The sequence below is a fragment of the Peromyscus leucopus genome, chromosome 12 (genome assembly GCF_004664715.2).
Source record: "Peromyscus leucopus breed LL Stock chromosome 12, UCI_PerLeu_2.1, whole genome shotgun sequence".
Taxonomy (NCBI): Eukaryota; Metazoa; Chordata; class Mammalia; order Rodentia; family Cricetidae; genus Peromyscus; species Peromyscus leucopus.
Genome location: NC_051073.1, coordinates 80,811,717 through 80,826,368, shown reverse-complemented (window position 1 = coordinate 80,826,368; position 14,652 = coordinate 80,811,717).

The window sequence follows — 14,652 nt, the reverse complement described above, 5'->3', positions numbered from 1 at the left end:
GGATTAAAAGAGTTATAAAACTTGAATCCACTTCACAGAGGTCAGAAGGACCCCCACATAAGTACAGCTTATTCGTAAGGATAGTATTTTTTTTCTCTTTCCTGGTCTGAGGACTCCTGTTCTTCCCAATTACTAAGGATATGGGCCTAAGTGTTCTAAATAAGTTCATAAATTTTAACTTCTGTTCCTAGTTTAAGTTTGTCTCAACCAATTTCCACTTGGCTGGAAGATATCTCCAAGCTTCAGTTGCTGACTACACTGCTCCAGTTGACTTGCTAAAAGCTGACATGGACCAGCCCAGCCAATGTGATTGTTCCCTATATCTACAAGGTCAGATAGCCACATGCTTCTGACAGATGCCCCATTGCCTAGCCTTTGACTAGCCTTTCAGCCTTAGACTAGCCTTTTAGTATTTTGGGGGACCTGACAACAGTGTCCCAATGACAGCTCAAAGCAGTTCCAGAAGAGAATATTTCATCCTATGTTCCCCATCCAGAAAAGGCTGAAATGCTGAGTCAAAAAGAAACTTTCTGGCATGGAGGCAAGATGGCTAATTATAATCCCCACTGTCATACCAGGAAAATAGGCTCAGAATTGTCAATTGATAAATTTATTAACTGAAATGGTTCTGCAATAAGATGAGATGCTTGGTCTTCTTTGTCCAGAACCAAAGAGGTACTGTATAAGATCATAATCTGGCTGTACCCAAAGACCAGACCTACAGGGCCATACAGATGTTACTGCCCTAGAAAAATATGTTAGCTAATGCTTCTTAGGTCCCAATACGCTTAAACCTCTGGAGAGGTAGGACTCATGATTGAGTCCTATCATTGGTACTTGTGAAGGGGGAGAATGTGCAGGGCCCCAGAACAGCTTGACCACACAGCTGCCATGACAGGCTTAGAGGCCCAGACACAGCTTCTGGCAGGCAACACCCAGACCCAGGAAGAGCCATAAGCTGACTTTACCCAATGGGGCCTGCATCTAAGAGAAAATACCTGACATTCCAAACACTCCCCAAACACCTAGACAAATGTCAGCCAACCAGGGTCCTGAACCCTGGAAATCCCCTCACCCCAACCTCTGCTATAATAATAATAAAAAAAAAAACCCACCCTGCCTGGGCTCTGGGCTCACTGCTCTCACTACTGCATCAGACAGACAGAGAGACAAAGCCCTGTAGCTTGAAGATAATAAAGACTATTTGCTTTTACATATGGGATTTGGTCTCCATGGTGGTCTTTTGGGGGTCCCTGTGATCTGGGCATAACATCATCCCTGGGGTATAAGAAAGCAGGCTGATCAAACCACAAGGAACAAGCCAGTAAGCAGCATTCCTCCATGGCTTATTCGTCATTTCCTGCCTCTAGGTTTGTGACTGGAGTTCCTATCCTGACTTCCCTTGTTGATGGACTGTTATCTGGAAGTGAAGGTGAAATAAATTCTTTCTTCCCCAAGTTGCTTTTGGCCATGGTGTTTTGACACAGCAATAAAAAATAGTAACGATGACACTGATTTACTACTGGTCGGAGTGAAAACTGGTACAGCCACTGTGGAAATCAATGTGGAGATTCCTCAGAAAACCTAGAAATAGATCTACCACCTGATCCAGCTAGAGCACTGAGCACATAGCCAAAGGGCTGTATTATATAGGGATAAATACCTAGCCAAGTTTATTTCTGCTATGTTCACAATAGCTAGGAGATGCAATGTTTGTGTCAGACACCTTCACCAGAGACTAAATGGCTCTAACTCTGTGGTTTGTTCTCCCTTGGTCTGCTTGTCTGTCTTTGTGACTATGATTCTGTGATATCTGAGATCATATACTGTTATGTCCCCTCTTGTGCCCTTTTCCAGTTAAGACTGCTCTTAGCTCCCTTTATGCTTCCATATAAATTGAAAATTTCTCCTCCCTAGTGTCTTGAGGAACATTATAGGAATTTTTAATGGAATTTTTTTAAATCCATAAATAACTTTTCATATATACACATTTTTACTATATTAATTCTGCCAATCAATGAACTTGAGATGTCATTCTGTCCTCTACTGTGGGGATCTGAGAAAGTCTTGAATTAGTGTGGAAAGAGCAGATGAAATCCTGAGTGGTTGTACATTGTTGGCATGGACACAGCCATGTAGTGCACCAATGCTTCTGATCCATTGGGAATTGGCTAGGCCCCTCCTCCCCCCCCTGAGATGGGGCTCAGAGGGATGACAAAACCTTTCTCTGGTCATAATGTGAATGTTGGCAGTATATGCAAAAATGGGCAACCACAGCTTCCCCCTCCCAGATGTTTACAGCTTGAAACTACTCATCTACAGACACCTCCTACTGGTTTTCCAACTACCACTCCATTACAGTATACAGAGGCCACCTGACCCCAGCTTTTCTGTGTATGTGTGTCTGTGTGTCTGTGTGTCTGTCCTTTCTTTATTCCCTCACTATCTCTTCTCAGGTTTCCAGGACCAAGCCATACTGAACATGGCACTTGGTCTTTTTCTATTTCTCTCTTTAGTGGTCAAATTCATATGGTCTTAACTTCAAAAATACTTGTAGTCTTTAACAATTTTTAGTGCTGCTTAAAAGTCCAAAGAAAAGGAAGAAGAGGAGAAAATCATCTAAAATCAAAGTCTCATCTGAGACTCAGCACAATCTCTTAACTGTGAACATTTATGAAATCAGAATCAAGTGACACAATTCCAACATACAGGGTACAGATTTCCATTCCAAAGAGAAAGAATAGGGGTATAGCAAAGACTGATTGGACCAAAGTAAAACTAAAATCTAATTAGTCAAGCACCAAATCTTGCAGATGTTTGTGTGGCATCTAGACCTGATGATGACAGAATCACCTGGCCTCCAAAGGGCTTGGTAGCACAGGTGGAGGGGTGTGGCTATCCAAGCCCTTTGGAGGCTTCACTCACTATGCCTGCATATTTCCTCAGTGCCCATCCCATGGTACTGGGATCTCCAACATTCTGGAGTTGTCATTAAAACTTAGGCTTTATCTTTATGACTTCATGCAGTGGCCTCTTGGAACCTCCATGCATATGACTCTGGCCCTGACACATATTGCCTAACTTTACAGGCTCTGTGAAACCATGGCTTTCAATACCGTGTCTTTCATGACTACAAAATGAGTAGTATGTAGACATTACATTGCTGCCTGGTTCTGCTATCTGGTAGAGATAGAACTTGTCCCCCTTAGACTAAACTTATACTGGCATTTGTTTGTGGGCCATGGGGAAATACTTTCCTAGGTTATTTTTGAGCAAGGAGACCATCAGTGTCATTCCAATTTAGGATCTCTTCTTTAAATTAATTTGCATTTTCACAAAATGGAGTCTTAGGCAGCTTTCCTGTTGTCCAAATGCAGTGCTTAGGTTCTCTCTTCAGTTGTGCTAATATGTCTAATAATTATGGATGCAATTTCAGCATCCCTTTCTGTATATTCCCATCAGTGAAAGACCCCCAACCCATGCTTCTAACTCCATCCACTCTCACCAAAGTTTCTTTCCCCATCTCTAGCCAGAGAACACAGACTCTCCCCAAATCAGCTCCACCCATTCCAAGTACACACACCTGGTCCCTTCTCTGAGCAAACACCAGACTGGCACAGCCAACTACACCTACCCTGCTGATCTGAGGACCTATATCCTCTTCAGCAATAGGGAGCACTAGACCCATACCAGTAACTCTACCCACTCCTATGACTTGACTTAAGAAACACATGTTTACTTGCTCTTCTGTTTCCCTTTCCACATACACCTGTCAGAAAGCCCCAACCTGAACTGATATCCCATCTACCCATGCCCTAGTCTCCTTCCCTTATCCCTAGACAGGAAGACTAGATAGACTCCCTCTTGAACTGAACTTCACACAGCCTCACCTACTCTACCCATCCAAGCTTCACAAATCCAGTCCCTTCTCTGGTAAACACTAAACTCAAAACATGTACTCAGAAAACTACATCTACTTCCTAAACATGAGGACTGCCTCTTCCCAGAGAAGAGCACTACACCCACATTAAGAACTCCATCCACCCCCACAATTCATCTGAGGACCACGCATCCCACACCTGCCTTCTGACTGCTCTTCCTGGTCCTCTTAGGTAGGGAATCTCAGAACTACCCATACCCTTTTCTGAACACCCCACACACACCACCAGACTTCTAAAGATTGACTTGTGAGAATCTACTAACTCTACAAAGGTTCTGCTCCTAGACTTAGAAACATCACTTAGTTCAAACCAAACTGGGTTTACTTCTGAAATCCCATTCACACATCAACACTGAATTGAACCCTAGGCTATAAATTTGACCAAGCAATGAGCCAGTTGAAATAACAGGAAACAAAACTTCAAACACCCATTCAACAAAAGAGAGTAGAAAACTCTAGATACCAAACAAACAAACAAACAAACAAAAAACCACTACTCATGACCTTACTTCAAATGCCAGGTTGTACCATAAATACACAAACATGAATAATAAAAACCAAGTCTCCGTCAAGAATTTGTGCTCCCATAGTAATGTTCCCTAAGAGACTTATTTGATATTAAGACAATGATTTCAAAACAGCAATAACAAACATGAGGAAAGAGCTGAAAGAGATATGGGTAAGTGCTGAAATGAAAACAATCAATTGATAAAAAGTTAAAAAACAATTCAAGATATGAAAACAAAAATATAATAAATCTATAGAATTTTTAAAATACAGCCAAAAGGAAACAAAACTTTCAGGTATTCATACAAAAAATTCAGAGGAAAGCATCTCCAATAGATTGGACATAAGTAGAAGAAAGAATACTAGGTCTTTTTTTAAATTTAATTTAATTTTATTTTTCTTTATTAAGAAATTTTCTACTCACTCCTCATGCTACCCACAGACACCCACTCCTCCCTCCTCCCTCCTCCCACCCCCAGCTCTCTTTCCCAAGCCACCCTGCATCCCTACATCCCCCAAATCGAGGTCTCCCATGGGGAATCAGCAGAGCCCAGCTCACTGAGTCTAGGCAGGTCCAAGGCCCTTCCTACAGCACCAAGGCTGTGCAAGGTGTCACACCACAGGCACCAGATTCCAGAAGCCTTCCCATGCACCAGGGACAGATCCTGATCCCCCTGCCTGGGTGCTCCCCAAACAGTTCAAGACAAACAACCATCTTCCATGTCTGGGGGCCTAGTCCAGTCCCACGGGGGCTCCACAGCCACCAGTCTACAGTTCACCGGTTTCCACTAGTGAGGCCAGTCATCTCTGCACGTCCTCCCATCATGATCTCCACATCCCTCACCTGAACTATTTCTCCTCTCTCTCATCATTTGGATTCCCGGAGCTCAGCCTGGTGCCTGGCCATGGATCTCTGCATCTGCCTCCATCTGTTACTGGACAAAGGCTCTATGATGACAGCTAGATTATTTGCTAGGCTGGTCACCAGAGTAGACTGGTCCAGGCACCCTCTCGACCACTGCAGGAGACCAAGGTGGGGTCAACCTTGTGGATACCTGAGAGCCTCCCCAGCACCCTGCCTCTTCCTATTCCCATGATGTCCTCATCTATCATGGTATCTTCCTCCCTGCCCTCCCACTCTGTCTCTGTTCCAGCTTGACCCTCCCATTTCCCTATGTTCTCATTCCCACTCCTCGCCCTCTGACACACACCCCCCACATCCAGTCCACTCATGTAGATCTCATCCACTTCTCCTTCTCTGGGTCATCCATGTGTCCCTCCTAGGGTCTTTTCCTGTTAGCTAGCCTCTCTGGAGTTGTGGGTTGCAGTCTGGCCATTCCTTCCCTCACATTTAGTATCCACTTATGAGTGAGTACATACCATGTTTGTCATTCTGAGTCTGGGTTACCTCACTCAAGATGATATTTTCTAGATCCATCCATTTGCCTGCAAATTTCATGATATTGTTTTTTACTGCTGAATAGTACTCCATTGTGTATATGTGCCACATTTTCTTTATCTGTTCTTCAGTTGAGGGACATCTAGGTTGTTTCCAGGTTCTTGCTATTATGAATAATGCTGATATGAACATAGTTGAGCATGTGCCCTTGTGGTAAGATTGAGCATTCCTTGGGTATATGCCCAAGAGTGGTATAACTGGGTCTTGAGGAAGAATTATTCCCAACTTTCTGAGAAACTGCCATACTGATTTCCAGAGTGGCTGTACAAGTTTGCATTCCCATCAACAGTGGAACAGTGTTCCCCTTGCTCCACATCCTCTCCAACATAAGCTGTCTTCAGTGTTTTTTATCTTAGCCATTCTAACATGTATAAGATGGTATCTCAGAGTTGTTTTGATTTGCATTTCCCCGATGACCAAGGATGTTGAGCAGTTCCTTAAATGTCTTTCAGCCATTTGAGATTCTTCTGTTGAGAATTCTCTGTTTAGCTCTGTAGCCCATTTTTTAATTGGATTGTTCAGTATTTTGATGTCTAGCTTTTTGAGTTCTTTATATATTTTAGAGATCAGGCCTCTGTCAGATGTGAGGTTGGTGAAGATCTTTTCCCATTCTGTAGGCTGTCATTTGGTCTTATTGACTGTGTCCTTTGCTCTAAAAGAGCTTCTCAGTTTCAGGAGGTCCCATTTATTAATTGTCGCTCTCAGTGTCTGTGCTACTGGTGTTATATTCAGGAAGCGGTCTCCTGTGCCAATGCGTTCCAGACTACTTCCTACTTTCTCTTCTATCAAGTTCAGTGTAACTGGACATATGTTGAGGTCTTTGATCCACTTGGATTTGAGTTTTGTGCATGGCGACATATATGGATCTATTTGCAATCTTCTGCATGTTGACATCCAGTTATGCCAGCACCATTTGTTGAAGATGATTTCTTTTTTCCATGGTACAGTTTTGGCTTCTTTGTCAAAAATCATATGTTTATAGGTATGTGGTTTAATGTCAGGGTCTTCAGTTCAATTCCATTGGTCCACATGTTGGTTTTTATGCCAGTACCAAGCTTTTTTTTATTACTATAGCTCTATAGTAGAGCTTGAGGTTGGGGATCATAATACCTCCAGAGGTTGCTTTATTATACAGGATTCTTTTAGCTATCCTAGGCTTTTTGTTTTTCCATATGAAGTTGAGTATTGTTCTTTCCAAGTCTGTGAAAAATTGTGTTGGGATTTTGATGGGGATTGCATTGAATCTGTATATTGCTTTTGGTAAGATTGCCATTTTTACTATATTGATTCTACCTATCCATGAGCATGGGAGATCTTTGCATTTTCTGACATCTTCTTCAATTTCTTTCTTCAGAGACTTAAAGTTCTTATCATACAGGTCTTTCACTTGCTTAGTTAGAGTTACCTTAAGGTATTTTATATTATTTGTGGCTATTGTAAAGGGTGATGTTTCTCTGATTTCTTTCGCAGCCCCTTTTTCATTTGTATATAGGAGGGCTACTGATTTTTTTCAGTTAATTTTGTATCCTGCCACTTTACTGAAGGAGTTTATCAGCTGTAGGAGTTCCCTGGTAGAATTTTGGGGGTCACTTATGTATACTATCATATCATCTGCAGATAATGAAAGTTTGACTTCTTCCTTCCCAATTTGTATCCCCTTGATCTCCTTTTGTTGTTTTATTGCTCTGGCTAGAACTTCAAGTACTATATTGAATAAGTATGGGGAGAGTGGACAGCCCTGTCTTGTTCCTGATTTTAGTGTAATTGCTTTGAGTTTCTCTCAGTTTATTTTGATGTTGGTTGTTGGCTTGCTGTAAATTCCCTTTGTTATTTTTAGGTATGTTCCTTGTATTCCTGATCTCTCCAAGACCTTTATCATGAAGGGGTGTTGGACTTTGTCAAAGGCTTTTGCAGCATCTAATGAGATGATCATGTGGTTTTTTTCTTTCAGTTTGTTTATATGGTGTATTACATCGACTGATTTTCATATGTTGACTCATCCTTGTATCCCTGGGATGAAGCCTACTTGATCATGGTAGATAATTGTTTTGATGTGTTCCTGGATTCGGTTAGCCAGCATTGTATTGAGTATTTTTGCATCAATATTCTTGAGGGAGATTGGTCTGTAGTTCTCTTTCTTTGTTGCATCTTTGTGTGGTTTTGGTATCAGGGTAACTGTAGCCTCATAAAAAAATTGGTAATGTTCCTTCTGTTTCTATGATGTGGAACAATTTGAAGAGTATTGGTATTAGCTCTTCTTTGAAAATCTGGTAGAATTCTGTGCTGAAACATCTGGTCCTGGGCTTTTTTTTTGGAGACTTTTAATGACCATTTCTATTTCCTTAGGGGTTATTGGTCTATTTAAATACTTATCTGATCTTGATTTAACTTTGGTATGGAGTACCTATCCAGAAAATCATCCATTTCTTTCAGATTTTCCAGTTTTGTGGAGTAGAGGTTTTTGAAGTGTGACCTGATGATTCTCTGGATTTCCTCATTGTCTGTTGTTATGTCCCCCTTTTCATTTCTGGTTTTGTTAATTTGGATGCTCTGTCTCTGCTTTTTGGTTAATATTGGATAAGGGCTTGTCTATCTTTTTGATTTTCTCAAAGAACCAGCTCTTTGTTTCATTGATTCTTTGTATTGTTCTCTTTGTTTCTAATTTATTGATTTCAGCCCTCAATTTGATTATTTCCTGGCATCTGTTTCTCCTGGGTGAGTTTGCTTCTTGTTCTAGAGCTTTCAGGTGTGCTGTTAAGTCACTAGTGTGAGATTTCTCCAACTTCTTTATGTGGGCATTTAGTGCTATGAATTTCCCTCTTAGCACTGCTTTCATAGCATCCCATAAGTTTGGGTATGTAATATATTCATTTTCATTGATTTCTAGGAAGTCTTTAATTTCTTTCTTTATTTCTTTCTTAACCCATTGAGACAGAGCCTGCCAGCACCCAGCTGGACTAAGAGGCCACTTGACAGGCAGACATCCTGCAGACAGGTCAGACTACCACCATCTACCACATGGTAAGACTACAGCTACTCCCTGAGAGAAAGCCCACTAGCACCAGTTGGACTAAGAGCTGATCCCTGAGACAAAAAAGTCCATCAGCATCAACTAGACCAAGAGCTCCCACTGGATCAAGAGTATCAATCAGACCAAGAGAGGTTCCCTCAGACACAGACACCGCTTGCACGAAGTAGAGAGATGGGTAGACTCCTGCTCAAATATACAGCCAACAACATAAAAACCAATATGGCTCCATCGGAACCTACATCAGCAAGACCTGAACATCCCAACACAGAAGAAATGGAAGATATCTACCATAAAAATGACTTTAAGAAGATATTAGAGATCTTAAAAGAGGAAATGTAAAATTCCCTTAAAGAAAATGAGGAAAAGTCGAACAAAAAAATGGAAAGAAATCAATAAACCCCTTGAAAGCCAAGAGAAAGCAACTAAACAAATGAGGGAAACAGTTCAAGATTTCAAAACTGAAATGGAGTCAATAAAGAAGACACAAACTGAGGTAGTCTCAGAGGGTGGGTGGAATTTGAGGGAGGTGGGGCTTGGGTTACAGAGTCTGCCTGCCAACTGGCCTGAACCTGGAGCTGCAATGGGTAGTGGTGTAGGGGCGCAGGGTTGTGCCCCTGGGCCCAAAGCCTAGGGGCTGGGGTGTTCAGGTATGAGGATAAAGACTCACTTCTTAGTCCAGTCGGGTGCTGGCAGGCTCTGTCTCAGGGAACAGTTGCAGTCTCTGAATACCAGGTCTTAATGACAAGGTAGAGTAATTTGGATCAGTCAGTCAAAGAAAAATGTCAAATTCAAAACACCCTAAGAACAGAACATGAGGAACTCTGAGACACTATAAAAACAAAAGCAACAACAATAAAAACTATAAATAATAGATAGAGAAGATAGAGAAGAAACCCAGATCAAAGGTGCAGAAAATGTTTCAACAAAATCATAGAAGAAAACTTCCCTAATCTAACAAAAGAGATGACTATTGAGATAATGAGAGACATAAAACACGAATTAGATAAGACCAGAAAGGAAACTCCCTGTGCCATATAATAGTCAAAAGAATGACTGTACATAGGGTATTGAAAACAGCAAGAGAGAATGATCAGTTACATACAAAGGAAGCCCATCAGAATCACCGTCGAAGAGACTGCCCTAGTGCTCCACGAGTTATGAAAGACTACAAGTGCCAGTCCAGACTACTATACCCAGAAAAACTATCAGTCGTACTTGAAGAAGAAAGAAAAATGTCCACAGTTAAAACAGATTTGCAAAGTTTGTGACCCCTAAGGCCAAATAGAAAAACTCTGGAGTTAAATAATGTTCATGAACCAAATGGACCTAACAGATATTTATTTACAGAACATTCCACTCAAACACTAAAGAACATACATTTTTAGAAGTGCTTGGAATTTTCTCCAAAATAAACCACATATTAGGACACAAAGCAAACCTCAATAAATATTGGAAAATTGAAATAACATCATGCATTCTATATGACCACCATTCATTAAAGATAATCAACGACATAAGATAGACAGTATGTAAACATTAGAAAATAAAGAAAATTCTCTAGATCAACAAAATTGGGTGAAGAAAACAAGTCAAGAAGGAAATTTAAATTTTCTAGAATTGAATGAAAATGAAAATACAACATACAAAATTCTATGGAACAAAATTAAAGCAGTCATAACATGAAAGTTTATAGCACTATATGCCTATGTCAAGAAATCTGAGCAATCCCAGATTAGTAATGATTTATCTGAAGTCCAAGAAAAAGTGGAATAACTAACATCCAAAAAAAAAAAAAAAAAAAAAAAAAACAGGCAGGAAGAGATGTCTAAGACCAGAGCTGAAATTAATGAAACAGAAACATAAAAAGGAAATAAAGGAAGAAAGGAAGGAAGGAAGGAAGGAAGGAAGGAAGGAAGGAAGGAAGGAAGGAAGGAAGGGAAGGAAACAATAAAAAAATCCAACAAAATAAAGAGTTGGTACTTTGAAAATATTAAAATAATTGACAAACCTTTTGCCAAACTAACCAAAAGAAATTGAGAAACTATATACACTCATTAGAGATGCAAAGGAGGACATTACAACAGAGGAAATTCAGAAAAGTATAAAAGATACTTTAAAAATCTATATTTGACTCTGGCCAGGAAAGCAGGTGGGCTAACTGCAGATCTTCACCTCTCTTATCTCCTTCAAGTCCAATGCCTCAGTCACATCCCCAGCCTAGTAGCAGGCCGCCTGCTGCAGTCCCCTTCTTCTCTACCCCCATCTCCAGTGGCTCACACAGATCTTCCTGGGCCTTTAACTTCTTTCCCTCCACACATCCCTTTATCCCAGCCCCCAACTCCAGCAGAAATTCACTGGGAACTCACAAGACACTCCCACAAGGAAAAGGGGCAACCTAACTGTGCATCTCCACCTCTGCCTCTTCTCCTCCAAACCCAAACCCCATATCTCACCCCCAACTCTGTAGCCAGTCACCTGCTATGGCCGCTCCATTCTCTCAATCCCCTCTCCAGCTAATCATGCAGATCTTCTCCAACCTTCCTGCCCACTCGTTCTATTAGGCCAGCCACAAACTCCAGCTGACACTCTGAGAAACCACCAGCCAAGACTGCCTGAGCAGCAGGCAGGCCAGTGAAACAGGCAGGCCAACTTCAGATCTTTACTCCCACTCCGTTCCTCCAAATCCAATCGCCTAGGCTCACGCTCAGCTCGGTAGCAGACCACCTGTTGTATCCTCTCCTTCCTCTCTGCCCCCATTCCCAGAGAACTAAGCAGATCCTATTGGAACATCCTGCTTTCCTCCCTCCTGTGTATCCCCTAAGTGCTCCCCAGACCATTCCCATTCTTTATTGTCAGCTCCCAATATCTAGAAACACATTTTACCCAGAACTCCCAGGGGCCACATCTAATGGAATCCCAGAATTTGCTACCAGGCAGCATACAACCAATATGATCTCCAAATAACCAGGGAGGGCAACAGAAACAAAGGAACATAACACCCACCCAATAAAGACAAGACCAAATATCAGCACCTAGAATTACAATCTTCTCAAACCCAGATGCCTAGAAACCAATGTAAAAACACAATCAATAACAGCCAGGACAATGTCTCCACTAGAGCCCAAGAACCCTATGCCGTAATAAGGCCCGAGTATTGCAACATTCCTGAAGCACAAAACAAAGACCTTAAAACACCTTTTATGAATATGACAGAGGTCCTTAAAGAAGAAATTAATAAATCCCGTAAAAAAGTATGAAAACAAAAATGGGAGAAGAAAATGAATGAAAAGGCTCAGTGTTTGAAAATGGAGATAGAATCAATAAAGACAATCAAGACTGAGGGAAAATTGGAAATAAAAAAATTAAGAACTCAAACAGGAACCACAGAAACAAGCCTCACAATCAGAATATAAGAAATGGAAGAGAATCTCAGGTATTGAAAACAAGATAGAAGAAATAGATACCTTGGTCAAAGAAAAATGTTAAATCTAAAAACATGCTGGCACAAAACATCCAGGAAATCTGGATTCTATGAAAAGACTAAATCTAAAAATAATAAGAATAGAGACAAGAGAATCAGGTCAAAGGCACAGAAAATATTTTCAACAAAATCATAGAAGAAAATTTCTGTAACCTAAAGAATGAGATGCCTCTCAAGGTACAAGTAGCATACAAAACACCAAATCAACTGGACCAGAGAAGAAATTTCCTTCAGCACATCAAAATCAAAACATTAAACATGCAGAACAAAGAAAAAATGTTAAAAGCTGCAAGGGGAAAAGAACAAGTAACATAAAAAGGCAGATATATTAGAATAACAACTGACTTCTTATTAGACTCTAAAAGCCAGAAGGACCTCGACAGATATCCTACAAACTCTAAGAGAGTACCAATGCCATCCTATAGTAAATGCCCATTAAAACTTTCAATCACAGTAGATGGAGAAAATAATGCATTCCAAAATAAAAAAACAAATTTAAGCATTATCTATCTACACATCCAGCTCTACAAAAGTTGCTATCAGGAAAACTCAAATCTAAAAAGGTTTACCATACACAACAAAAAACAAGGAAGAAATAATACCTGACCAGGAAATCAAAAGAGGAAAACACACACACACACCACACACACACATATACAACACACACACACACACACACACACACACACACACACACACACACACCACACCACACATACACACCACACAATACCACACATACAAAATGACAGGAATCAACATTGTTCATTGTTTATTGTTCTGTCAACACCAATGATTTCCATTCCCAAAGAAAAAGACACAGACTAACAAAATGGCTATAAAAACAGGATCTATCTTTCTGCTCTATCCAAGAAACATACCTTAAAATTAAGGATAAACATTATTTCAGGGTGAAAGGATGGAAGAAGATATTCCAAGCAAATGTACCCATGAAGCAAGTTGCTGTAGACATTTTACTATCTGACAAAATAGAATTCAATCCAAAATCAATCACAAGAGATGGGGAGGAGGACACTATATACTCATCAAAGGAAAAATTCACCAACATGACATGGCATTCTTAAAATCTATACACCAAACACAAGAGAACCCAAGTTCATAAGAGAAACATATAGCTTAAATCACATATTGACTCTCACACAGTGATAGTAGGGAACTTCTGTACCACACTGTTGCTAGAGTTTTCCTGCCTTGCCCACAGTCAGGACAAATCTCTCACCCGCCAATCCCACAGCCGCTCAGACCCAACCAAGTAAACACAGAGACTTATATTGCATACAAACTGTATGGCTGTGGCAGGCTTCTTGCTAACTGTGCTTATAGCTTAAATTAATCCATTTCCATACATCTATACCTTGCCATGTGGCTGGTGGCCTACCGGCATCTTCACATGCTGCTGGTCATGGCGGCATCTGGCAGTCAGTCCTTCTGCCTTCCTGTCCTTTTATTTCTCCTCTCTGTTAGTCCCGCCTATCCTTCCTGCCTAGCCACAGCCGATCAGGTTTTATTTATTGATCAATCAGAACAACTTGACATACAGACCATCCCCCAGCACAGCCAAGTGCAGACCATCTCAGACACCTGCACTCAGGCCCATGGTCCTAATCATCCTCTATGCGGACCTGCTGGGTAACGCCACAAAGAACCCAAGAAGGGCTCCCACAGGACATACAGAACATCCCACAGCACCACACTGTCTTAGTTGGGGTTTATTTTATTGCTATGAAGAGATACCATGACCATGACAACTTATAAAGGAAAATATTTAGTTGGTTCTCACTCACAGTTTCAGAGTTTTAGTCTATTATGTCATAGCAGGAAATATGGTGGCACATAGGCAGGCATGGTGCTGGGAAAGGATCTGAGAGTTGTACAACTTGCTCCACAGGAAGCAAGAAGTGAACTGACTTGAGCTTCTGAGACTTCAAACCCCACCCCCATAGTGACGCACTTCCTCCATCAAGGCCACACCTCTTAATATTGTCCCTCCCTATGAGACAAGCATTCAAACACATAAGTCTCTGGGGGCCATTCCTATTCAAACCACCATATCCACTAATGCCAATACACAGGTCATCCAGACAAAAACTAAACAGAAATGCATGAGTTAACTGACATCATAAATTAAATGGAACTAACAGATATTTACAGAATTTCTCTTATGAACATAGATGCAAAAATTCTTAATAAAATACAATAAACTGAATTCAAGA